Genomic DNA, 26553 nt, shown 5'->3' with positions numbered 1-26553 from the left:
GTCCTTAGACCTCACAACCTAACACCTTACAATGCGGTGGACTTGAAGCACACTTGAGTGGCATGTAGTTACAGCAGGGAAACAGCAAAGCTTGCAAAGGTGTAACACAAACTGGAACGAGTTTCTTCAACTTCATAAACAGTACCTTTGCATAATACCCAAAACTGATTAACAATGGTGATCAGTTTGTTTGCACTGATTAACAATGGGCTGTTGGCTCACTTTCATCATCATTCACATGCAAATTGCCACAACCATTGATCAATGGACAGGATTACCATTCACAGAGAGTTGGGGAATGGCTGCAATCACAGCACTGAAAGATGGTGAAACATGTACCCTTAGTCCTGCTCCCTCCGTTCAAAGATGGCCATTTGCTTTTCACATAAATGGCCTCCTTGACTCCCCGCTCGCACTATCCTACCTCCCCGCCCAGAATGTGTACATCCTCATCAGTAGAAGAGCGGCCACTGAACTGTAGGTCTAAACAGACTGCTGAGAACTGGCCTGACCAGCTAGCTGTTTTGTGTCGTGACATGCGCTTAGCCAGGTTTTGGCTGGTTTTCCTGTTTCCTTCATGGCAATCCTAAGGGGAAGAGGGAAAAGTCTGTATTCTGCTCCTGCTTGGAGAGTATTGACTGGAGGTTGCAAATGGGTATGCAGTGCTGCACTAAGAAGCTCCTTGTGATTGCTTTGTTCACTAGCACATTGTCAAAAGTCAACAGGTACCTGCCAATAACCATCCCCATTTATCCCAGTAGAGGAATAGCACACGGTACACCTTGGCTTAGGGAAACATTAAAGACAGGTTCCCATACCGGGAGTTGAACCCGGGCCACCTGGGTGAAAACCAGGAATCCTAACCGCTAGACCATATGGGAGTGAGGTGCTTGCACACCACTGTAGTGAAATCAAGGACACTTTTGTAACTCTGCAGTCATGGTGAGTGCAACACAGCACCACCTTAACCACTCCCCCACTGGCTGCAGGTTCTGGTTAAAAGCAGTAACTAGTCAGGGATGACACCATGAGTGAAAACCAACAAATTAACTTGAAAACTGGTGGGAAAATTCTGCAAGTTGTTAAGACTTCAAAGCCCTCCATCAAAAGATTTACTCTTGAGGTGATTCCTGCAAGTTGGACTTGGCATACGTGTGGCAACAGAATTTCATCTCCATGCCATGTAGGACTTTCCATTTATTGGCAAGACATGAAACCCAACACCAAGGGAACTTTGCAGCTACATCTGCGTGGCAGCAGTGGGATTCGAACCCACGCCCCCGAAGAGACTGGAGCCTTAATCCAGCACCTTAGACCGCTCGGTCATGCTACCACTACAACTAGCAGCCTCCTAGCCAAGTACTAGACGGTAAAACTTGAAAAGGTGCAGCACAAACTAGAAGCCCAGAACATTCAGCAATGCTCTTAATGTTGTAGGAAAGAAATGGTCTCCTACTTCACTGAGTGTTTTTGGACAGGATGGCATCTGCCTGCCCTGGGTAAGATCCTATTGCAGCAATGAGATTTCAACCCACACGTGTGAAGAGCCCAAAGCCTTAACCCAGGTCCTTAGACCTCACAACCTAACACCTTACAATGCGGTGGACTTGAAGCACACTTGAGTGGCATGTAGTTACAGCAGGGAAACAGCAAAGCTTGCAAAGGTGTAACACAAACTGGAACGAGTTTCTTCAACTTCATAAACAGTACCTTTGCATAATACCCAAAACTGATTAACAATGGTGATCAGTTTGTTTGCACTGATTAACAATGGGCTGTTGGCTCACTTTCATCATCATTCACATGCAAATTGCCACAACCATTGATCAATGGACAGGATTACCATTCACAGAGAGTTGGGGAATGGCTGCAATCACAGCACTGAAAGATGGTGAAACATGTACCCTTAGTCCTGCTCCCTCCGTTCAAAGATGGCCATTTGCTTTTCACATAAATGGCCTCCTTGACTCCCCGCTCGCACTATCCTACCTCCCCGCCCAGAATGTGTACATCCTCATCAGTAGAAGAGCGGCCACTGAACTGTAGGTCTAAACAGACTGCTGAGAACTGGCCTGACCAGCTAGCTGTTTTGTGTCGTGACATGCGCTTAGCCAGGTTTTGGCTGGTTTTCCTGTTTCCTTCATGGCAATCCTAAGGGGAAGAGGGAAAAGTCTGTATTCTGCTCCTGCTTGGAGAGTATTGACTGGAGGTTGCAAATGGGTATGCAGTGCTGCACTAAGAAGCTCCTTGTGATTGCTTTGTTCACTAGCACATTGTCAAAAGTCAACAGGTACCTGCCAATAACCATCCCCATTTATCCCAGTAGAGGAATAGCACACGGTACACCTTGGCTTAGGGAAACATTAAAGACACGTTCCCATACCGGGAGTTGAACCCGGGCCACCTGGGTGAAAACCAGGAATCCTAACCGCTAGACCATATGGGAGTGAGGTGCTTGCACACCACTGTAGTGAAATCAAGGACACTTTTGTAACTCTGCAGTCATGGTGAGTGCAACACAGCACCACCTTAACCACTCCCCCACTGGCTGCAGGTTCTGGTTAAAAGCAGTAACTAGTCAGGGATGACACCATGAGTGAAAACCAACAAATTAACTTGAAAACTGGTGGGAAAATTCTGCAAGTTGTTAAGACTTCAAAGCCCTCCATCAAAAGATTTACTCTTGAGGTGATTCCTGCAAGTTGGACTTGGCATACGTGTGGCAACAGAATTTCATCTCCATGCCATGTAGGACTTTCCATTTATTGGCAAGACATGAAACCCAACACCAAGGGAACTTTGCAGCTACATCTGCGTGGCAGCAGTGGGATTCGAACCCACGCCCCCGAAGAGACTGGAGCCTTAATCCAGCACCTTAGACCGCTCGGTCATGCTACCACTACAACTAGCAGCCTCCTAGCCAAGTACTAGACGGTAAAACTTGAAAAGGTGCAGCACAAACTAGAAGCCCAGAACATTCAGCAATGCTCTTAATGTTGTAGGAAAGAAATGGTCTCCTACTTCACTGAGTGTTTTTGGACAGGATGGCATCTGCCTGCCCTGGGTAAGATCCTATTGCAGCAATGAGATTTCAACCCACACGTGTGAAGAGCCCAAAGCCTTAACCCAGGTCCTTAGACCTCACAACCTAACACCTTACAATGCGGTGGACTTGAAGCACACTTGAGTGGCATGTAGTTACAGCAGGGAAACAGCAAAGCTTGCAAAGGTGTAACACAAACTGGAACGAGTTTCTTCAACTTCATAAACAGTACCTTTGCATAATACCCAAAACTGATTAACAATGGTGATCAGTTTGTTTGCACTGATTAACAATGGGCTGTTGGCTCACTTTCATCATCATTCACATGCAAATTGCCACAACCATTGATCAATGGACAGGATTACCATTCACAGAGAGTTGGGGAATGGCTGCAATCACAGCACTGAAAGATGGTGAAACATGTACCCTTAGTCCTGCTCCCTCCGTTCAAAGATGGCCATTTGCTTTTCACATAAATGGCCTCCTTGACTCCCCGCTCGCACTATCCTACCTCCCCGCCCAGAATGTGTACATCCTCATCAGTAGAAGAGCGGCCACTGAACTGTAGGTCTAAACAGACTGCTGAGAACTGGCCTGACCAGCTAGCTGTTTTGTGTCGTGACATGCGCTTAGCCAGGTTTTGGCTGGTTTTCCTGTTTCCTTCATGGCAATCCTAAGGGGAAGAGGGAAAAGTCTGTATTCTGCTCCTGCTTGGAGAGTATTGACTGGAGGTTGCAAATGGGTATGCAGTGCTGCACTAAGAAGCTCCTTGTGATTGCTTTGTTCACTAGCACATTGTCAAAAGTCAACAGGTACCTGCCAATAACCATCCCCATTTATCCCAGTAGAGGAATAGCACACGGTACACCTTGGCTTAGGGAAACATTAAAGACATGTTCCCATACCGGGAGTTGAACCCGGGCCACCTGGGTGAAAACCAGGAATCCTAACCGCTAGACCATATGGGAGTGAGGTGCTTGCACACCACTGTAGTGAAATCAAGGACACTTTTGTAACTCTGCAGTCATGGTGAGTGCAACACAGCACCACCTTAACCACTCCCCCACTGGCTGCAGGTTCTGGTTAAAAGCAGTAACTAGTCAGGGATGACACCATGAGTGAAAACCAACAAATTAACTTGAAAACTGGTGGGAAAATTCTGCAAGTTGTTAAGACTTCAAAGCCCTCCATCAAAAGATTTACTCTTGAGGTGATTCCTGCAAGCTGGACTTGGCATACGTGTGGCAACAGAATTTCATCTCCATGCCATGTAGGACTTTCCATTTATTGGCAAGACATGAAACCCAACACCAAGGGAACTTTGCAGCTACATCTGCGTGGCAGCAGTGGGATTCGAACCCACGCCCCCGAAGAGACTGGAGCCTTAATCCAGCACCTTAGACCGCTCGGTCATGCTACCACTACAACTAGCAGCCTCCTAGCCAAGTACTAGACGGTAAAACTTGAAAAGGTGCAGCACAAACTAGAAGCCCAGAACATTCAGCAATGCTCTTAATGTTGTAGGAAAGAAATGGTCTCCTACTTCACTGAGTGTTTTTGGACAGGATGGCATCTGCCTGCCCTGGGTAAGATCCTATTGCAGCAATGAGATTTCAACCCACACGTGTGAAGAGCCCAAAGCCTTAACCCAGGTCCTTAGACCTCACAACCTAACACCTTACAATGCGGTGGACTTGAAGCACACTTGAGTGGCATGTAGTTACAGCAGGGAAACAGCAAAGCTTGCAAAGGTGTAACACAAACTGGAACGAGTTTCTTCAACTTCATAAACAGTACCTTTGCATAATACCCAAAACTGATTAACAATGGTGATCAGTTTGTTTGCACTGATTAACAATGGGCTGTTGGCTCACTTTCATCATCATTCACATGCAAATTGCCACAACCATTGATCAATGGACAGGATTACCATTCACAGAGAGTTGGGGAATGGCTGCAATCACAGCACTGAAAGATGGTGAAACATGTACCCTTAGTCCTGCTCCCTCCGTTCAAAGATGGCCATTTGCTTTTCACATAAATGGCCTCCTTGACTCCCCGCTCACACTATCCTACCTCCCCGCCCAGAATGTGTACATCCTCATCAGTAGAAGAGCGGCCACTGAACTGTAGGTCTAAACAGACTGCTGAGAACTGGCCTGACCAGCTAGCTGTTTTGTGTCGTGACATGCGCTTAGCCAGGTTTTGGCTGGTTTTCCTGTTTCCTTCATGGCAATCCTAAGGGGAAGAGGGAAAAGTCTGTATTCTGCTCCTGCTTGGAGAGTATTGACTGGAGGTTGCAAATGGGTATGCAGTGCTGCACTAAGAAGCTCCTTGTGATTGCTTTGTTCACTAGCACATTGTCAAAAGTCAACAGGTACCTGCCAATAAACATCCCCATTTATCCCAGTAGAGGAATAGCACACGGTACACCTTGGCTTAGGGAAACATTAAAGACATGTTCCCATACCGGGAGTTGAACCCGGGCCACCTGGGTGAAAACCAGGAATCCTAACCGCTAGACCATATGGGAGTGAGGTGCTTGCACACCACTGTAGTGAAATCAAGGACACTTTTGTAACTCTGCAGTCATGGTGAGTGCAACACAGCACCACCTTAACCACTCCCCCACTGGCTGCAGGTTCTGGTTAAAAGCAGTAACTAGTCAGGGATGACACCATGAGTGAAAACCAACAAATTAACTTGAAAACTGGTGGGAAAATTCTGCAAGTTGTTAAGACTTCAAAGCCCTCCATCAAAAGATTTACTCTTGAGGTGATTCCTGCAAGTTGGACTTGGCATACGTGTGGCAACAGAATTTCATCTCCATGCCATGTAGGACTTTCCATTTATTGGCAAGACATGAAACCCAACACCAAGGGAACTTTGCAGCTACATCTGCGTGGCAGCAGTGGGATTCGAACCCACGCCCCCGAAGAGACTGGAGCCTTAATCCAGCACCTTAGACCGCTCGGTCATGCTACCACTACAACTAGCAGCCTCCTAGCCAAGTACTAGACGGTAAAACTTGAAAAGGTGCAGCACAAACTAGAAGCCCAGAACATTCAGCAATGCTCTTAATGTTGTAGGAAAGAAATGGTCTCCTACTTCACTGAGTGTTTTTGGACAGGATGGCATCTGCCTGCCCTGGGTAAGATCCTATTGCAGCAATGAGATTTCAACCCACACGTGTGAAGAGCCCAAAGCCTTAACCCAGGTCCTTAGACCTCACAACCTAACACCTTACAATGCGGTGGACTTGAAGCACACTTGAGTGGCATGTAGTTACAGCAGGGAAACAGCAAAGCTTGCAAAGGTGTAACACAAACTGGAACGAGTTTCTTCAACTTCATAAACAGTACCTTTGCATAATACCCAAAACTGATTAACAATGGTGATCAGTTTGTTTGCACTGATTAACAATGGGCTGTTGGCTCACTTTCATCATCATTCACATGCAAATTGCCACAACCATTGATCAATGGACAGGATTACCATTCACAGAGAGTTGGGGAATGGCTGCAATCACAGCACTGAAAGATGGTGAAACATGTACCCTTAGTCCTGCTCCCTCCGTTCAAAGATGGCCATTTGCTTTTCACATAAATGGCCTCCTTGACTCCCCGCTCACACTATCCTACCTCCCCGCCCAGAATGTGTACATCCTCATCAGTAGAAGAGCGGCCACTGAACTGTAGGTCTAAACAGACTGCTGAGAACTGGCCTGACCAGCTAGCTGTTTTGTGTCGTGACATGCGCTTAGCCAGGTTTTGGCTGGTTTTCCTGTTTCCTTCATGGCAATCCTAAGGGGAACAGGGAAAAGTCTGTATTCTGCTCCTGCTTGGAGAGTATTGACTGGAGGTTGCAAATGGGTATGCAGTGCTGCACTAAGAAGCTCCTTGTGATTGCTTTGTTCACTAGCACATTGTCAAAAGTCAACAGGTACCTGCCAATAAACATCCCCATTTATCCCAGTAGAGGAATAGCACACGGTACACCTTGGCTTAGGGAAACATTAAAGACATGTTCCCATACCGGGAGTTGAACCCGGGCCACCTGGGTGAAAACCAGGAATCCTAACCGCTAGACCATATGGGAGTGAGGTGCTTGCACACCACTGTAGTGAAATCAAGGACACTTTTGTAACTCTGCAGTCATGGTGAGTGCAACACAGCACCACCTTAACCACTCCCCCACTGGCTGCAGGTTCTGGTTAAAAGCAGTAACTAGTCAGGGATGACACCATGAGTGAAAACCAACAAATTAACTTGAAAACTGGTGGGAAAATTCTGCAAGTTGTTAAGACTTCAAAGCCCTCCATCAAAAGATTGACTCTTGAGGTGATTCCTGCAAGTTGGACTTGGCATACATGTGGCAACAGAATTTAATCTCCATGCCATGTTGGACTTTCCATTTATTGGCAAGACATGAAACCCAACACCAAGGGAACTTTGCAGCTACATCTGCGTGGCAGCAGTGGGATTCGAACCCACGCCCCCGAAGAGACTGGAGCCTTAATCCAGCACCTTAGACCGCTCGGTCATGCTACCACTACAACTAGCATCCTCCTAGCCAAGTACTAGACGGTAAAACTTGAAAAGGTGCAGCACAAACTAGAAGCCCAGAACATTCAGCAATGCTCTTAATGTTGTAGGAAAGAAATGGCCTAGAAATACTTCACTTAGTGTTTTTGAGTGACAACCAACAAATTTACTTGAAAACTGGTGGAAAATCCTGCAAGTTGTTAAGAATTCAAAGCCCACCATCAGAAGATTTACCCTTGATGAGATTCCTGCAAGAATCTTTGAGCAGGATGGCATCTGCCTGCCCATATACGTCCATTTTCCCAAAAAACTACACAGGCTGCCTTCTGTGGTCAATGTAAATGTCACAGTAACCTTTTGTTGGTCTACAGCTAACCAAGCTTTGGTTTCTTTACAGTGCGTGAAAATTAAACATTAAAAAAGCAAAAGCAAAAATAGAAGGCTACATCTATGACAGGTCTCACACTTCCAGTTAATATTCATGCCAGATTGACCAGTACTGAATGAGGTAACTACTGCCTGCATGTAGGCGGAGAAGAACATCTACTGGTAATATAGACTGATGACCCCTATGTAACAGACTGATTGAAAAACAGCGTTAATGCCACCCATATGCAACACCAAACTGAAAACAAAGCAAAAGCAGGCTCGGTATGACTCATGAATGACACCAAACACAAATGTGGAGACCATAAAGAATGAGGTGCTAACAGAGGAAATAGCAGGTCTGTGTGATGTTTACACACACACACACACACACACACACACACACACACACACACACACACACAGAGCATCATGGTTGCCAGGCAGTGGGCTGGTAGCAGGAGGCAGGAGGCATGGGCACACACACACACACACACACACACTTGTTAGGGTGTCCGGGTCCATGTGTTCAGATTTGGAACTGTGTGTTCTGCTGCTTTATCCCGTCTAAAGCTCAGCATCCTCTCCACAACACCCTGCCAATAAAAACGCCCCTGACAGCGCCGAAAGCAGCCAGGTTTCATCTCCTCTCTCCTCCTCGACTCTTTAATCAGACAACCAAAAACTAAACTACCAAAGTTTTTAACTAAGTTTGAGGACCTTTGAGAACTGACTTCTGCTTTCAAATAAATAAAGCTCCCTGTCACTCATTGTTCGAGCAAATTCCTGATCATGATTGATATCCAATCCAATCCAATTTTATTTATAAAGTACTTTTAAAATACCCAGCACAGGACTAAAGTGCTGTACAGAAAATAAGTTAAAAGAACAATAGAATAACAGAAAACAGCAAAAAATAAATAAATAAAACACATAATGCATAAAATTAAAACAGCCCTATATTAAAAGAAAAACAAGATAAAACAGCATTGAATCAGCTAAAAACAACTAAAATTAAAGCTGCAAGCAGCGTTATGAGGGCCCTCGCACCCCCAGCGCGTCGAGCCACGCCCAACACCTAAAACAAGCACCTCCGATCTCATGTCACATTGATGGAATTCATGCATTTAACCACCAGCTAACATTTCATCTCATTCAATCATGATTATAGTCCTCCCACTAGGTGGCGCTCAAACCATTACTGACAAATGGTATTACAAACATTTCCGAGCTCGAGTCTCATCACGCCTGCGAACTTTGGGAGAGATTGGACATTGTGTTTTTGAGTGACAGCAGATTACTGCTTTTTGGCGAGTGATTGAAACTCCACGTGCCGCTATGACCACCCCGTTTCCCTGAATGTAAAAAGCTTCGCAATTTAACATCACAAAGGTCTTTAGATTCCACACACTGGAGATCGCGTCAGTTAGATGAAATCCCTTGGAGGAGTTCGTCAAAGTACGGTGCCTGAAAAGAGGGGAAAATGTCGCCAAAATTACACATTAATTTTAAAATGGCTGACTTCCTGTTGGATTTGGGATATTGGTCCAAGACACTTTTTTTTACATCTTGATATCTCCTATAAGTTTACCAGGTTTCAGACTCATAAATGAAACACATAGCAGGGGCTGATGTTTTGAAATTTTGTAGGGGGCGCTGTGGAGCCATTTTGCGCTATTCAATGAAAATGATCACATAACAAGATAGCCCTCGTCACATTGGAGGTGTGGGCCAAATTTCAAGACCTTTTAAACTTTCCAAGCCCCTCTAAAGCCACTTCATCTTTCATGGTGAACCGCCTTCCCACCAGGGTGCGCCATTCAGTTTAAAGTCACAATTTTCTCACTGAAGCAGCATGAGGGACAGACGGTGATATTCACCGCTTTTGAGGTGGACATGTGAAAATCAGTACAGCAAAATGAAAGACATGACATTTCCTCTTGCCACTAGGTGGCGCTCTTCGTATACCTGACAATGGGCACATCAATCTGTTCAGGGCGGGTCTGACATCATGCCTGTAAAGTCTGGTACTGATCAGACTGGATTTCATTGAGTTATACTAATTTGTTTCTTCATGGAGAGACATGAAAGTTCGCCATGCTGCTGGGGTAACACCCTTTCGCGAAATTTCACAGTTTTCACTGTAACCCAAGACCAACTCCTTAAGGCTTTCCTGGAGAAATTTGAGGCTTCAGATGTCACCCATCACAATACTGTATCCCAAAGTGTAAAACATGGCATTTCCTGTTCCCACTAGGTGGCGCTGGCCCTTATGTCAAATATGGCAGTTGAAATATGTTCAGGGATGGAGCCTTATCATATGTGTGCTCTTTGGTCCAGATCGGACAATGTATGACAGAATGAGAGGCAATAAGATTTTCATGGCGAGTCATCGAAATTCGCCATGGCGCCACGCGTCACCGTATTGTGAAAACTCAAAAGCTCCGCAATTTAACATGGCCCAGGTGTGTAGTTGGCACTGACCAAATATGAAGGTTATACAACCAAATCCCAAGGAGGAGTTCGAAAAAGTTCGAGGCATGGAAATGGCAAAATTAGAGCCAAAATGTCACATTCACTTCTAAATTGCGGACTTCCTGTTGGGTTTGCGTCAATGGGCCCACAGACTTTTTTGTTCGTCTTGGCATGGTACAGATGTGTGCCAAATTTCATACATGTAGCTCAAACGATGTGGTCGTAGGGCTGCATTTAACAAGGCATAGGTGGCACTCTAGAGCCATTTCCCAGTGCTCATATGTAAAACCATTAAAATACAAAATTTTTCACCAGACCTGGCATGTGTGCAAAATTTCACGAGTTTTTGAGCATGTTTAGGCCCTCAAAAAGGCCCTTGTTTTGCCTGAATAATAATAATAAGAAGAAACAGAGCAGATACAATACTCTCGGTGCTCGGGCCCTAATAAAAATAAAAAATAAAACCAACATCTCACGTGGTGTCAAAGGCCAGGGTAAAGAGGTGGGCTTTCAAGAGTGACTTAAAAACAGGTAAAGAAGTGGCTTGTCTAATCTCTAAAGGAGCTCGTTCCACGTTCCACAGATATAGCATATCAAATAATCCTCCACGACCAAGAAGTGTTAAAAGTAATCACCATTTGTTGTGTCTACTGGGATTTTTTTTTTCAGTTCAATTCAATTTTAATTATATAGCAAAAAAAGAAAAGACCCTACAATATAGTACAAAGAAAACAGAGAATGACATTTCAAGTTTGTTTTTTTTCAAGTGACTCTTCAAAGATTGTACTTTTTTAATCCGTCTGTAAGAACTGAGGCCTAAAGGCTGCCTATGAGCTAAAAACAAGATTGACAAAATAACAAATGACAAATTGCAAAGTAAAATTCTCCACCCGGATGTCTACGTGCATGCCAGTCCTCAACTGTTCAAACAAATCTGTTCATGGAGTTGAACAGATTTGCTTGTGTTAGATTACAACATTTAAGTGCAATATCATTAAGCTACTTAAAAGAACGTCTCATCTACATTACAGAAAATTGCCTTTTTCAGGTTTACCATCACTGTGTAGCACCAGACAGTGGACACGACAATAAAACTCGCCTTACCGCCTCACCTGAATCTGTCATGTCAACAGTCATGACTGTGTCATTTTTCCTGAGAAACTAACTAATAATATGGTAGAGACAAGCACGCTGAAGAGTCAACTGGAAAACAAACAGTGTTTCCCATGGCTCAGGTAGAGTAAAATTAGGATGGCAGCTTTCTTTCAACAAGGAAAAATTACTGGTTGCCCAGTGGCTACATTGGATTTTTTTGTTTTGTTTTGTTTTTTTTCTGTTGGAGACATATTGCTAATAGTTATGGCTACCAACAACATCTGATCACCCAAATGTTGAGCATACAACACCCTGGTGAGAGGCCACCTTTCTCTGGTGGTTATATTCTTATGTATATACAAGGTTGCCAAACACCTACATCATTTTGCAGTTAAATTGCTGTCATGCAGCAACCATGTCACCGTTTGTGGAGGATTTTCTGTTTCAAATCTGAGGTTCTGGCTAGACTTTGCGACTGTAGCATTAGTGAAACATCAAAGGACCCTCTGTTAAACTTTGTGATAAGGTGATGAAGGCAAGCCATAAGCTAACGGGGCTCTATTCAAATCAGAAAAACCAAAGAAGAAGAATCAAAACAATAGAGGCAAAAAAGTGCAAGCGTCATGCTAGAACCACAAAATACTGATAATACTATCCAAAAATCAAGCACATATCTTTTGGTGTGTCACAATGTGTTTAAATCGCGGGGTCTAAAGAGAATCTTTCAGTCATCCTGAAGTTCTCCCTTCATGAAGGATATAATGTTCACTTTTTGGTCTCTTATGGGACTTGTTGAATCATACTACCTCATCTGTTTCTATCTGTCCATTACATTTATATCCGATGAAGAGAGGCCAAATATAGGAACCATTCTTCTCAGAAAAAAATCAGTTTGACTTCTCTTCCTTTCCTGTATATGGTTTGGATATCTCCCTCCTCAACAGTGAAGTAATTTCTTCTGATTTTTTTCTTTCTCTCTCTTTCTCTCTCCCATTCTCAAATACACACACACACACACACACACGCACGCACGCACACACACACACACACACACACACACACACACACATCTGGAAGTGATTGTATCCACCATTACAGCATGCCTTGGCTGACTTTACACGTGTTGGTGTTGACAGCCAGCCCTTTGTCCATGATAGAGAGACAAGCTCTGGAGAGACACGCACTGATAAAAAAAAACACCTCGTACTGCAAACACATGAAGCCTCTGTCAGCTATCCTATACGCAGGACTGCATTAGAAAAAATACTCCGAACATGCAGAAACACTGATGGATTGAGGTTTGGGGTTTTTTCTCGTTTTTTTATAGACGTGCCTGTGCATGTTTCAGGGAATTCAATGATTTAATGCATGGAGTCATGTCTGAATCGCTTCCACAACAAACCACAGGATCAATGTAAGTATTATAAAAGCTCAACTATCTAAACCAATTCCTTCCATGTTATCAAATAATTTGTCCTTTAAAGTAAAGCGTCTACTTAAGGGAGAACCTTCAAAGAAATATATACAATGACAGAAGGTCTTACAAAGGTATAAACCTGCAGGAAAACTCCAGTTCTTCTCAGTTGAAAGACATCTCTGATGAGTTTCACATGACTGTCTGCCAGTCCAGCCCATGGTTTTATTGTTTTGCTCACCCTAACTAGCTTAACAAAGCTACTCCTAAGACTACTGCACAAAATGCTAAATGGGTAAAGAGTTACTTAATTGTAGATGTTATAAAAGACACATTCTGAAGAATCCTGAGCACAAATCTGTGAGAATCTTGACATGACAAATAAGATGCATATATAGTCATTTCACAGGGCCCCCTGACTGCTTCAATAGGAATTAAGATGGTAACTCACACCCAGAACCTGAAATGCACTTGACTTATTATTCGTCATTAAGTGCAACCAACTCTGTAAAAGCAGAAGTATTGGCATTTTTAGGCCTGGAGCATTCAGGTGTGTGTTAACACAATGCCACAATCTTCCCAGAAGTGGACATCAGAGCAAAACATCTCCCCAAAATCAGACCTGCAAGAGAAACTGTAAAAAATCCAAGAGCTACATCTCAGACACAACAGGTTTCAGTTAGCATCTTAAATGTTAAAGTTCATGACCACAAAATTAAAAACACACTGAACAAGTGAGGTGTGTTTGGAAGGGTTGCCAGAAGAAAGTCTGTTCTCTCTAAAAAAATAACATCTCAGCACAGCTTAAGTTTACAAAGCTGCATTCGAACTTCTGGAATAATGTGCTTTGAAAAGAGGAGACCAAAGCGGACCAAAGTATTGTAGAGTCAAATGTGAGGCCATCTGCCTGACAGCTTAATCGGCCATGCAACAGAACAATGACCCCAAGCAGAGCAGCAAATCTACAAATGAATGGCTGCAAAATCGAAGTGTCAATGTGCTGCAGTGGCCCAGTCAAAGTCCAGAATGTCTGCAAACCTCAAAGAACTGCAGCAATGTTTTAAAAAAGAAGAGTTGGCCAAAATTCCTCTACAACGATGTGAGAGACTGATAAAGTCAACAGGAAACCATTACTTCAAGCTTTTGCTGATAAAGATGCCTCTACGAGCTAATGACTCATGGACTGCACTTAGTCTTACACGATTATATCTACTCTAGCCGAAAGAAGCAAATCATTATTTTTTATAAGATTGAAACTCTGTAAAATATCTATCCAATCAAGTTGTTGCAGTAATGAATCCACAGTGGCATAAATTGTGCCCCAAGATGACTAGTGAGTGCAATGTTGTGCCTGGAAGGACTTTAAGCAACCCAAGCAGAACTTTAAGTTTCTACTTCTGGTAGAGAGGTCTCAAAGAAAAACATTTAGGTATTAATCATTTAGTCCTGTAATTATTAGTTAGTAATGGAAGCAATGCTTACTAGGATTGGTTAATTAGATAAATACATTGGCTGTTTCCATCATTTGTGGGGGTAGTTTTTGAATCTTCTTTTCATTTGGTAATCACATGGTTTGCTTCCTTCAGAATTCAACCCTGTGCAAAATTAAATGCAATCTAGCAGACACTGACAATTGGATTGGGGCCATATTACGAACCTTGTGACAGCAATGATGTACTTCTTTATAAGAAAAGCTGAGGCTACATAGCAATCAACCAGCTTTTAGCAGTTGTTGTCTGGTTAATTGGTGCTGAAAACTGTCATTTCACAAACTATATCTAGCAACTAGATATAATAGAAACAGAATAATCCAAAATAGCATTTGAAGTCATCCATGAGTTTCTCCATGACTGCATTCAGTGAAAAGGAGTGTGTAGGAAATACCAAACCTGACCTGGCAAACCTCTGCAACTACCTTGTTAATCATCAGCTGCTGGAGTCACACTGGTCAGCTGAAACGTTTTAATATAAAACCAACCCTCATGCCTCATTCTGGATGCATCATCATGCAATGTTACAGTCACATCCCCTCGCCTGGACTTACATTTTACTAGCAGTGCATCATCGGTGGTGTATTCAGTTTAGCTTACTGTGCTTACATACCGCTGCCATCATGCAGCCTACATCTGCTCTTTGAACAATATGCCTCCACTGAGGCACACTCTGTAAACAAACACTGCCTGATAGGAATCTGCCGTATAGGAGACAGAGTAAACACCGTCACGAGGCTTCGTCCTCAGGTCATACCGAGGAAACAGAGGAGAGAGGAGTAGAGGTGATTGGAAAGAAGAAATGTGGAAAATCTCACTGGACTCAGAGTGCTGTTCTGCACATGTACAGTATTTCATCACAGGGCCTCTTCCTGCATTATATCACTGCTGTTACCCAATCTCCTGCACTCCAGTGGCGTTTGTTATTTCTTACAGTGTGGGGAAATTTGGGGATCACTGGGACAATTCCTCTCTGGTTCTCTTTTTCTGCAGGAAAATTTACACTTTTACCGTTTAATTACAGGAGAATAAACTCCAAACCAAATCATGAAAGTTAGGAAAAGCTCTGATTAATAAAATACTATCTTAGGGAAACTGTACTTTGACTATTGGGTCAGAAGACAGATTACAAGCCCTAACCGTTGAGTGGTAAGATTAGAACAGCAGTATATGACTACCACTTCATTTACCAAACAGAGATGGAAAGCAGTAAAATGCTCATGTGAGAACTTTATCTAAGCTGATATCCACGTGGATAAAGTTGTTAGTGAAACTTGTCTGATGATGTCACTAACAACTCATGAGAGATTTGAATATATATACAGTTCTTAATCCAAATGTATTATTTTATCTTTTGTGATGACAAAGCTATTCCTCAGGATGCTGAACTACTCACTTTATGTACATTTTTACTTTGCATATATTATGTCATTGTTTTACAGCTATAACATATGCGCTGATATGATGCAGAATTCAGAAAGCAGAACTGCAGAATCTGTGTCCATCTTACAGATACAGTGTGTGCTTTTGGCACAAATAAAGCTCTTAAAACATTGTCAACGCAATAAAGAAATGATACATAAAATGAAATAACTTTGGTTTGCATTTTTAAAAAGTGCTAAAAACTTGTTTTCTTAGCCACTTGGGGGCAAAGGAAAAAATAGTGAACCCAGTTTTAAAACCAATAATTTTTTAAACAAGCAGCCACTGCGTAACATTTAGATGTTAATTTCTTTTCACGCTACACAAGGAAATATATGCTGTAACTCTGTAGCTGCCAGCCAGTCTCTAACTGTGCCATTAAATGCTGAGCAGATACCGCAAAGTGGGTTTTTAGGGCTTTAATTTTGTAAAGCAAAGCTACCTGATGGAGCTAAAAACAATGCTAGTTCATGTTTAACATTGTCAGTTAGTTAATGCTTTGCTGCTATAAAAATACAGATCAATTTTTTTTCTGGCACAACCCACCTAAGAAGCCAAAAAAGGATCAACATTTTCTTTTATCAGTTATTAACAATAAAAGAGTCAAAATGAATTTTACTTGTTTTCCTTTAACAGTCCTTCGTACACATTAGTTTCACTTCATATTTTCACCTGGTTGTCCACACCACACCTGCAGTTGCTCCATATCCCACCAGAGGGGAATACCCACTGGTAAAGGAGAACTTTCCTTGAGCATTCTCCACTAAAAGTGCTTCAAGTTCTGGCAAATACGAGGCTGAAAATACATGCAAAACATTTAGGCACTAATATCAGGGCCAATTTAAATGAGCTGCAGGGTGTTTACAACAAAATCAGACTCAAACATTACTCAGTTTTCTGAGTAAGTGACACATATTTGTTTTTACAAAATTAGATGTTTGACTGCAGGGCATAGTTTCAAAGACTTTTCTTCACAAAAACAGTGACAAATGAAATATCAAATGAAGAAAAATGACAGAAATGTCTGTGTTTTTCCTTGTCTTGATCCTCCCATCCTTCCTGGATTTCCCTCCTCCTTTCTTTCTTTTCCTCTCTCTTCACTTTGTGCCTTTTCCTCGACCCATTTAATCTTTTTTTCTACTTTGCCTGTGATTTTTATCCATTTCTCTCATGCCTGTTCAAGCTGTTCACCTCTGTGTGTGTCTGTGTGTCTACACATTGACAAATTGCTGCTGATATTAGAGAAAGACACACTACATGTAGTTCACAGCATGAGGTATCAGCACAAAAGACTACAGCACACACACACACATGCACACAGGATACACTGGCTGTTTGAAGCCTATACGAGCTCTAGCAGAGGGCGCAAAATGTAAAAGTTTTGTTCCTTTTGGCTATGCATTTGTTTGTTTTATTGGTAGAACATTAAGTCCCTTTATTTAACAATAAATGTGTGTGTTTGTTTTGCTGTTGTTGTGGGGACATTATCAGGAAATGTCGATATAAATCATTAAAGTTTACACTGGGGAAGGTTTAAGATGCATAATTATAAGACAATGTCCTCTGAAGTGTCTGATGTGTGTGTGTGCGGGCGTGTGTGTGTGTGTTCCTGTCGAGCTATCTTCGTGAGGACCGAAATCTGCATTCTACTATACTTGTGAGAACCAACAGTCACTTGTGAGGACACACTCACCGGTCCTCACAAATTTGAAGGCATTTTTGAGGCTCAAAATGTGGTTTTAGTGTCAGGGTTACAATTAGGTTATGGTTAGGTTTAGGGTAAGGGTTAGGGGTAGGCATTCATTTTTAATGGTTAGGGTTAGGGTAAGGGGCTAGGGAAAGCATTATGTCAATGAAGGTCCTCACTAAGATAGCTGAATGGGGTCGTGTGTGTGTGTGTGTGTGTGTGTGTGTGTGTGTGTGTGTGTGTGTGTGTGTGAAAGAGAGAGAGAGAGAGAGAGAGAGAAAGGGCCGGGCTCTCAGCCAAGACAGGAAGTTGTTAATAGGCTTTCTTCTCTGACTCCGTACCTGAAACCACAGCTCGCTTTCATAAACTGAGGTCACAACAGCACTTTCACTCTCTCTCTCCCACACACACACACACACACACACACACACACACACACACACACACTGTGTGTAATTAACAGCCACTCTTCCCACAAAGTCTACTATCCGATTATTAAGTGATGACATGACGAATCCTACTTCCGGGTCTAAAGTAGTCTGCGTTTACTATGGCTTTTGTGTTGTTAACATGTTTAATGTTTTGTATTTTCTTCTATTTAATCTCAAAAAGCTCCTAAAACAGTCAGTGATCACTGTTGACCTCCCTCGGCTTTTATTACCGCTAATCATTTATTTAAGCTCAGTTTTTAAAACCTTAGGATGTAACTACAGCCCAGCCCATGCAGCAGTATATGAATGACTAACCTCGTATTGTGGATGGATTATCTCAGTTGTTCTCCTGGCTGAAGTTTGGTCCTTTTACAGCATCCTGCCATGCGATTACATTTGTTCCTGACCACCGAGAACACTCACGTTAACTTTTATCGAGTGGAAAAAAAGTTAGCTTGTTTATATTATGCTAACATAGCTGTGTCGCTAGCGGTCACGTAGCACATCATTATATACCAGCTAGCCAAACTTCAGTAACCCTACAAACGTCACTGCTGTTTAGCTTTCTGTCTTCATTTATGTTGGAAGTGATAACAGAGCTGTACGTTTTAATTTGTTTCCAAAACCCCGCAGTCAGGACATGCTATTTAGATGGAAGCTAGCGAGCTAACTTCCTGCTAACTTCTAACTCCGTTAAATGTCATAAATTCCGTTTTCATGGATGCCTGGATGTTGAACTCAGTTGTTACACCTGGTAGAGCAGAACGCTGATCATTTTATTAAAGATGAAAGACTTAAGACAGTGTTTTAACTCTCAGTAATGCCACAGTGATCATTTGATATATGGACCTGCAGCGGAGTTTAGGCCCAGACACGGCTAGTGATGTCAGACTGAACGATCGGATAGGGGCTTGTGCCCCACCTCCAAATAATCCTAACTTTATAAACCAATGGCTCTCTCTCACACATTAAAACTGAGCAGTCACATAAAGCCTTGCAAGAAAACACCCATACTCATGCTTTCAGAGTGAGTCAAAAACACAAAAATCATCTACTAGGATGACAGTAGTGTAACTGAGTAGGGCTGCACGATTAATCGTTAGAAAATCGCGATCTCGATTCATACTTATGTGCGATCTCATTTCCAAATGACAACGATTTAAAAAAAAAAAAAAAAAAGGCGACGACGATTGTACCGCATTTTTATCCGGGACGTAATCTGCATAAAAACAAGCGCTCACTCTTCCTGCTCAACAAATGACAAGGGCGGAGCCTTATACCACGTGATACAGAAGCTGTGCCGTGTGATGCTAAAATTAGCAGGGAAAAAACAACGGAGAGCACGTCAGGGATGACGAGAAAGTGACAGGAGAAAATCTGTCCCGGTAAACCACCCAAACATCAATAACGGGAACCTTATACAGCGCTTCACTATACACGTCGAACTCCCGCAGGCACAAAGAAATTACGGAGGCTATCACTTATCACCTGACCAAAGATATGGCTCCCATCAACCCTGTGCAAAACGAGGGATTTAGGAAAATGATCAACACCCTAGACAAACGCTACACAGTGCCGTCCCGCAACTATTTTTCTATTGTTGCACTACCTGCTCTATACACGCAGTGTCGAGCAACGGTGGAGACGGAATTTCAAGCAGTACAACATTTTGCGGCAACAACAAAACATGAGACATTTGTTATTTTTATGTTTATTTATTGTTTTTATGTTCAGTCTCAACTGTTACGAAGTTGATGTGCAGTTAATAAGTGCAATAAATATTTATACTGGAAAAGAAAATCGTGAGAGAATCGTGATCTCAATTCTAAGCCAAAAAAATCGTGATTCTCATTTTATGCAAAATCGTGCAGCCCTATAACTGAGGCTGTCTGCTGAAATACATACAAACTTAACTTCTTAACATTTGAAATGTTTCACATTTTTGGGATAAAAATTTTACCCAGAAAGATAAGTTTATGAAAGTATTTATGAAAATATGTGAGGACTTAGAAGGCTTCCCTGCAGAACACCAAGTTCAACAACACTAGCTGAACGATTCTTCCTTCAAGTATGAAACTCGTCAAACACAAAACAGAAACACAGTCTATTGATTAACACGTTGTGATCACAAAACACTCAAGTCTTTTTTAAATCTGCTATCAATTTTAGGAAAACTCATTCAGACATATATTCTTACTTTTTTTGGGGAACACTTTAAGTATTCTTATTTAACTTTTATAACATTTATAGGCTGTTGGTGCAAGAAAAATCAACACTGCAGTACCAAATAGTGGCAAAATTCAGGAAATGTGATGATACTTTAGGTATTTCTTTGGTCCGAGAGGTTGTAGGTGTTAGATATACTGGTAACAATAATCTGTGGCTGTAACAGATGCATGACAGCTTGTGAAATAAAAAGATATATACCAACAGTTGCGCATGAAACACGAACAGCACTAAAAATGCACATAGCCCTCGTGCCATTGGACATGGGTTTGTTAGGTTGCTGAGCGGGTCTGGAATGAGACCAAACTGTCTTCATATAAAGAAATTGGTTAGAGTGTTCAGGAACAACCCAAGAAGCACCATGGCTAAAGCCACACCAGCACCACTGTCCACGGTAAAGGAAGTTTGTCCATCACCATGAAAGAAGCCGGAAAATCGAAAGACCAAAGAATTTACCCTAAGACAGTTTACGTCTGTGTTTGGTTAATGTCTACATGTTTCTTCAACCTTAGTTTAACCAGGAACTGAAAATCCTGAGATTAAGAATGACGTTTTTGCTTGGGTGTCCTGGGAAGAACAGGCAATTTCCAAGCAGAATAGTCTTACCCAGGTTTGAACCCAGGACCCGTCTGCAGTGAGGCAGCAATGTCAAACACTGATCCACCATGCTGTTTATACATGAAAACATCTCATTAAAAGTATATACATGTCGACATTTTGAAGTTATTGTTTGTGAATTCCAAAAAATTAAACTTTTAAATTATGCACTCCCAAAAAAAAAACATGATCAGCTTTGGTTTAAAGTTTGTTTATGTTTGCAGCTCTGAAACTGCTAGTTTTCTGTGACATTATATAATACACCATTTTGATGAATAATTCCACCTAGTGTATGAGAATGTGCAAATAAGATTTGCCTCTGGAAATTTGGCAGATCCAAATACTGATTTCAACTAAAAACAAAAATAAGATTTTTTTTTTTAAAATAAAAATTTGGAGTGGTGGCGGGAAGTTTTTCAGTCCTGCTACCGCTGCCCTCTGAATCACCAGCTGTAGGAAGAGAGATGGTGGGGGAGGATGAGGAGAAGTGAATGTTTTGGCTCAAGGAAAGAGTTCACGGACTGTAGATATGATTAAAAAAACTGTGGGATTACAAAACACCTCCATATCCAAAGCTGCGAAGTCTAAAATCAAACGTTGACCATAGCTAAAAACAGGTTTTAGGATTATTTTTGTCTCCTGTCACAGAGGAGAGTTGGAAGATGGAAAAAGAAGAGAAAAATGTGAGAAAGGAGGGGAAGGGGATGAGATGCAGGGATACTAAGTCATGAGGGCGACATCCACCCATGGGAACGAGATAGAAGGGGGGAGGGAAAGTCTTTTAAATCATTTCCTTCCCATTGGCTCTTTGATTAAGATGATTTAGGTTCAAATAGAGGAGCAAAACAATTTCTGTGTTCTCTACATGCTGAATGATATGAACAAAATTAAAATGTCCCCTTTGTTCAGATAAGCCATCGTTTACTTGATGTTAGTATTTTCCCTGTATAATTGTCTCTACCTTAAATATAAAGCATCTTGAGGCATAGTTTCTGGTGTAATGTTGCTTTCGTTAAAGTATTTTCTAATAAATTTCTACACTTTTATGTGCTTTAGATAATAAAAACCTGCAAAAGTGGATGAATCTTTCACATATTGGTGCAGCAATTAGCAAGAACAAAAGAAAGCACCACAGTGATCTCCTGAGGCCACACCCCTATTCAGTGATGTCACAGCAGGTGCTTTGCCTTTAGCACCTCAGGGATAACACCTGCTGTGAGCTCAGGAACTAGGAATTGTCCACAAGTGGATTAAAATGTGCTTTTCATGCAAACGTCTAACACGACTGGGACTGTGAGGCAGAGCAGGGAACATTTTGTTACAAGAAACTCAAAAAAAAAAAATCAGTGCGAGGTCAAAGAAGGAATGTGGTTTCCCACATAGTATAAAGCTGGAAACAGGCACAAAAAGAAAACACCAAACTTTGGTTCCCATTCACATACTTGGGATACTCCTGCCCCACTTTGGGTCAACAGCAGCCAACAAAAAATGGCAGGAAATGAGCCCAGTATGAAAAAGGCTGAAGAGGAGGTGTTTCAGAGGGCAAACTCCTCAAGTTTAGGCCCTTCTGAGTGACAACTTCCAGTGGAAAGTGGACACACACACATGCACACACACATTCCTTCCGCTATCACGCTTTCCAAAGCGACGACTGACATCTTCTTCCTCTCTGTATCAGTGCGACTCCTCCCCTCCTCTCCGGGCGCAGGAAGCCAGCTCCGATTCCCTCCAGTGTTTCACAGTGCAGAGATCTTGGAAGCGGCTCAGGAGATCCGACTCCTGTACAAAGTCTACACTGGGTGGAAAAAATCCCCTCATCCAGGCTGGAAACATGTGTTTTACTGTGTGTGCAACTCCACTTTTTTTGGCAGGTGGAGAGGGGGGATTGTCAGTGGTTGTTATTGGAGAAAAAGCACAGATCCAAGATTTTTTTCTTCAAATGAATAAGGGAAAATAATGTGAGTGTTTCTCATCCCTACAAATTGGAAAACCCTCAACTATCTTAACCTAACCAAACACTAACCACAGGTGGCGCTCATTGAGCAGTGTGCTCAAACATGGGGCTGTAGTAGGAGATACTGTAAGTCTTCCATAAAGACCTCCGATGGTGGGCTCTGTTTTAAGCCTTTCCAAAACCAAACTCATGAGAGCAAGTGCAAGAAATGGATTATACTTATAAGCTGCAAATTACCTAGCTTACTTCATACAGTCAAAGCTCCAAAGCCCAGGGCGTTTTATTAGAGCCTCCCGCAGTTTTTAAAAGTCCCACTCAGCATTGTGTGGTATTCATCCCAAGTTTACTTGATCATTGTGATCTAAAAACTGACTGTAGATTCAGAGTTAGAGTAAACAAACACACCACTTAGTCCTTCAAAAGTTAAAAAATACACAAAGGAATATATATTTAAAAAACTACATTCACAAATTAAATAATGCCAAATACTAATATTGCTATTAAACAATTAACCTCATCCCCAGGACCTGAGTTGGCGGTGTGGCCCATTTACTGAAGATTCTTTTTCTGCTGTTACTCAGTGAGCTATAGCTTAAGTGCAAGTGATCAGTAAATGTTATTTGTGAACAAGCAGTGTTACTGTTGTTATAGGGCTGTTTTAACCCAACGCCTGATCTTCCCCTTTCCTTAACCAAGTAATTTTTACTAGCTAAACCTAACCAGTGATAGGAAGTGAAAGTAAAAAGTCAGGTAGGCAGAGTGGGGGTGCAAATCATGAAGGTCCCAATGAACATGAACAAAGTCTCCTGGCTGGTAACGACTGACAGAGTAGAGATGCACCGACTGCAGTGTTCTTGGTTGATTCTGATTTTTTGACCTGCCAATTTCCCCCCCTAAGACCTGTAACTCCCACATATACAAACAAAAATAAACTTTTCATATTTTCAAAGCAGATATTAAACTTTGTCTCCCCCACCCCCCACCCCCAAACGATGAGTTGCAAGAATGAGTTGCTGTAAACCTACCATTACCTGACATATTTAAGCTTACAAAGCAAAAGCAGGTGCAGCTGAGTCACATAACAAAACAAATATCGGGTACCTACACTAATTTCCAGAATGTTTATAACTTCACGCTATACCAGGAGATCAACATTAACGCTTTTCTGTATCCCCATAATTGTCCCCCTAACTGCTTTGACCTTTTGCTTATACTGAGGCTCCTTCCTTTAGCTTTAGCTTGAGCCACTAACCCTTTGTTAGCTTCTTAAAAATGTCCATGTTCAGCTGAGTGGGGGTGATTTAGCTGGCATAGATTCGGTTTGTTGTTACAAACACTTTTGAAATTTGTGACTTCCTCATTCACAGTATGAATGTAACTACTACGTGTCCGGTTGATAACTTACGTGAGACTGACTGAAAATCAGCCGAGTCTATATCTAATCTTATAACATGACTTTACACTGTAGCTAATATTGGCACAGCTGCTCTGGAAATCTCCCAGTGTTTACTGCAACAGCTTTACTGCATTTATACTTAAAGTAGGGGAGTGTAACTGATGAGTTTAATCTTTATCTTATAACTTCAGTCGAAGCATGTATAATTAGGCCACTGCTGATTCCACTGATGTCATGAGAGATACTATTTTAGCATTAGTCACGAGCCTCTAACAGAAAGCTAAAAAGAACATTTGCCAGAAAAATCAAAGGAAAGTATCAAAAATGACATAAAATGTCTGTTTCACCTTGTGTAGTTTTTTAAAGCAAAATAGTCACAAAGAATAAAATCAGCATCAACTAAGCAGTTACTACTGATGCAAGTCTAACGTTAGCAAGAGGCTAAAGTAGTTAATAAAACAGACAACTCAAAGGAAAATGAAACAGATGGAAAATAATTATGTTTCTATTTCTTTAAATATTCAAAAAAAGTAGCCAGAATCTAGCTTCTATACAGTAGAGCCGCCAACATTACAAACCCACTACAACTGCTGAGGGGTGGGGGCTTTGATTCTTTACAAAGTTATGAGTCTTATTAATAAAAGTAAAAGCGTCTCTTTGTGTTCATTGCAGAAACTTTTTTTTTTTAAAGGATTTAGCGCTTTAAGCATCACTCAGGCTCTGAGCCTGGTTCTGCAGGAGGTTTCTACCTGTTATAAGGGAGTTTTTTCTCCCCGCTGTCGCCAAGTGCTTGCTCATAGTTTGTTGGATTGTTGGAGTTACTCTTAGTAATGTAGGGTTCTTATCTTACAATACAAAGTGCTTTAAGGAGACTTAGTCCTCATTTTTCTGTTGGTGAAATTCAAATCAGTTTTTTCCATCCTTGCTGAGACAGTAGGAGGTAAGAGAGAGGGAGAAAGAGGCGGTGAAGTTCAGATGACGATGGAAGATGAAGGCCCAGGCGGGCTTGTATTGATTATTAAGCCGTGCGCTTCGGCCCACGTGTTAGCGATACAGTAAGAGCCCACACAGGATTTTAGAAAGGAGAGCGAAGAGTGAGGAGCATCAAACACCGATGAGCTCATGTATTAAAACACACGCACACACACTGGCCAACACATGCGTGAGTTTGTCTCTGTAAAGTAAACCAGAGGATGAACTGCATTTGTTTTATCTCCCATCCTCTCCTCCTTCCAGCTCTACATCTGGTCTGTTTTAAGAGGGACTTTCTCTTTCTGTCTTATCGTGCTGTACGTGTTCACAAACACACACACACACACACACACACACACACGGCCTGCTGACAGCCTCGTAAACTCATGTTCACAGTCAGCTTGCTTTATTCATCGGCTCGCGCTCGAGCTGCAGTGCAAACACAGTCAAAGCTGCCTTCGATAAGTTTGTGCAAAGTTTGCAGAGCGAAACAGGCTCGCGACCACAGTGCAAATTTCCCATCATGCATCTGGCCATCTCTGTACCATCAGATGAAAGCATCCACAAACGTGTTAGATATTACAGAACAGTTTTTTTTATTGCGTCATTGGACCGATTTCCAGCCTTTTGTTTTTCACAGAATGTGTTTGATTCGACTGCCACGTGTAAAATCAAAACCAAACCCTCTTTATGCTAACTCTGACCGACGTCCTCACGTGGTTGTCTCTTTTCAAGTGTCGCTCCCTAATCCGTCGTAACTGGTAGGCACACGCAGCACAGTCTCACAGCAGAAGTAATAATGACTTTTAATCTGCTGATGTGTGCTCTAGGAAATTAATTTTCCCTTATTTGTTTCGTGTCTCTGAAGATAATTTTTCATCAGACCAGTCTCATGTGTGCACAGCCCAGCCCTTGTAAACAAAATGAATATTTTTTACTTTTAAATGGTGGGAAAACTCAGCTGCAAACTTTTGCAGCTTGTACCAGAGACCAGAGTTAAATCATATACATGCCAGATGTTTACACTTCTTTTCTGTTATTCTGCTTGAGCAGGAAAAACTGTATTGTTATTCAAATGACTCTAATTTGGTTTTACAGCTTTTCCTACTGATAAAGTCGTCTTTTTCATATGTTTAGATATCTCGGTGGTTAAATGTGCAGTTAAACTTCTCACACCCACAGAAAGACGAGTTTCAGTGGTCTGGTATGTATTTATGTATGTGGCCCACAGTGTAAAATGGGTTTGACGTCCCTGCCATACACAGGACAGAAGATGAATTACACTTCCAGGTCTGAAAAGAGAAGCCAACAAGGGAATCCCTTAAAGCTGCATTCTATTTTAACGACCACCAGGGGGCGAAAGCCGTGGCTGTAAAGGTCTTCCTGTCCAGTTCACTATGTTGCCCAAGGACACTTTGACACATGGAGTGGAAAAGCCAGA

At 42.0% G+C, this 26553-nt stretch overlaps 1 protein-coding gene and 10 non-coding genes across 11 annotated transcripts in view; all 11 read right to left on the bottom strand.

Annotated features, from left to right (window-relative positions):
* nhsl2 (NHS-like 2) overlaps positions 1 to 26553 on the bottom strand; it is a 203644-nt gene that overhangs the window by 174046 nt on the left and 3045 nt on the right. The gene's annotated exons all lie outside the window — the stretch shown is intronic.
* Positions 810 to 881, bottom strand: trnae-uuc (transfer RNA glutamic acid (anticodon UUC)). The gene has a single exon. It is a non-coding gene; the product is annotated as a tRNA-Glu (tRNA).
* On the bottom strand, positions 1252 to 1333 carry trnal-aag (transfer RNA leucine (anticodon AAG)). Its single transcript has one exon. It is a non-coding gene; the product is annotated as a tRNA-Leu (tRNA).
* Positions 2375 to 2446, bottom strand: trnae-uuc (transfer RNA glutamic acid (anticodon UUC)). Its single transcript has one exon. It is a non-coding gene; the product is annotated as a tRNA-Glu (tRNA).
* trnal-aag (transfer RNA leucine (anticodon AAG)) lies at positions 2817 to 2898 on the bottom strand. Its single transcript has one exon. It is a non-coding gene; the product is annotated as a tRNA-Leu (tRNA).
* Positions 3940 to 4011, bottom strand: trnae-uuc (transfer RNA glutamic acid (anticodon UUC)). The gene has a single exon. It is a non-coding gene; the product is annotated as a tRNA-Glu (tRNA).
* Positions 4382 to 4463, bottom strand: trnal-aag (transfer RNA leucine (anticodon AAG)). The gene has a single exon. It is a non-coding gene; the product is annotated as a tRNA-Leu (tRNA).
* On the bottom strand, positions 5505 to 5576 carry trnae-uuc (transfer RNA glutamic acid (anticodon UUC)). Its single transcript has one exon. It is a non-coding gene; the product is annotated as a tRNA-Glu (tRNA).
* On the bottom strand, positions 5947 to 6028 carry trnal-aag (transfer RNA leucine (anticodon AAG)). Its single transcript has one exon. It is a non-coding gene; the product is annotated as a tRNA-Leu (tRNA).
* On the bottom strand, positions 7070 to 7141 carry trnae-uuc (transfer RNA glutamic acid (anticodon UUC)). The gene has a single exon. It is a non-coding gene; the product is annotated as a tRNA-Glu (tRNA).
* Positions 7512 to 7593, bottom strand: trnal-aag (transfer RNA leucine (anticodon AAG)). Its single transcript has one exon. It is a non-coding gene; the product is annotated as a tRNA-Leu (tRNA).

Source organism: Aulonocara sp. 'chitande type north' Nkhata Bay, linkage group LG3 (assembly GCF_057382095.1).
Source record: "Aulonocara sp. 'chitande type north' Nkhata Bay isolate Kocher_YH1m ecotype deep benthic linkage group LG3, A_spYH_male_GT1.1, whole genome shotgun sequence".
Lineage (NCBI taxonomy): Eukaryota > Metazoa > Chordata > Actinopteri > Cichliformes > Cichlidae > Aulonocara > Aulonocara sp. 'chitande type north' Nkhata Bay.
Note: the sequence above shows the minus strand (reverse complement) of the source record. Positions and strands in the feature narration are given on the sequence as shown.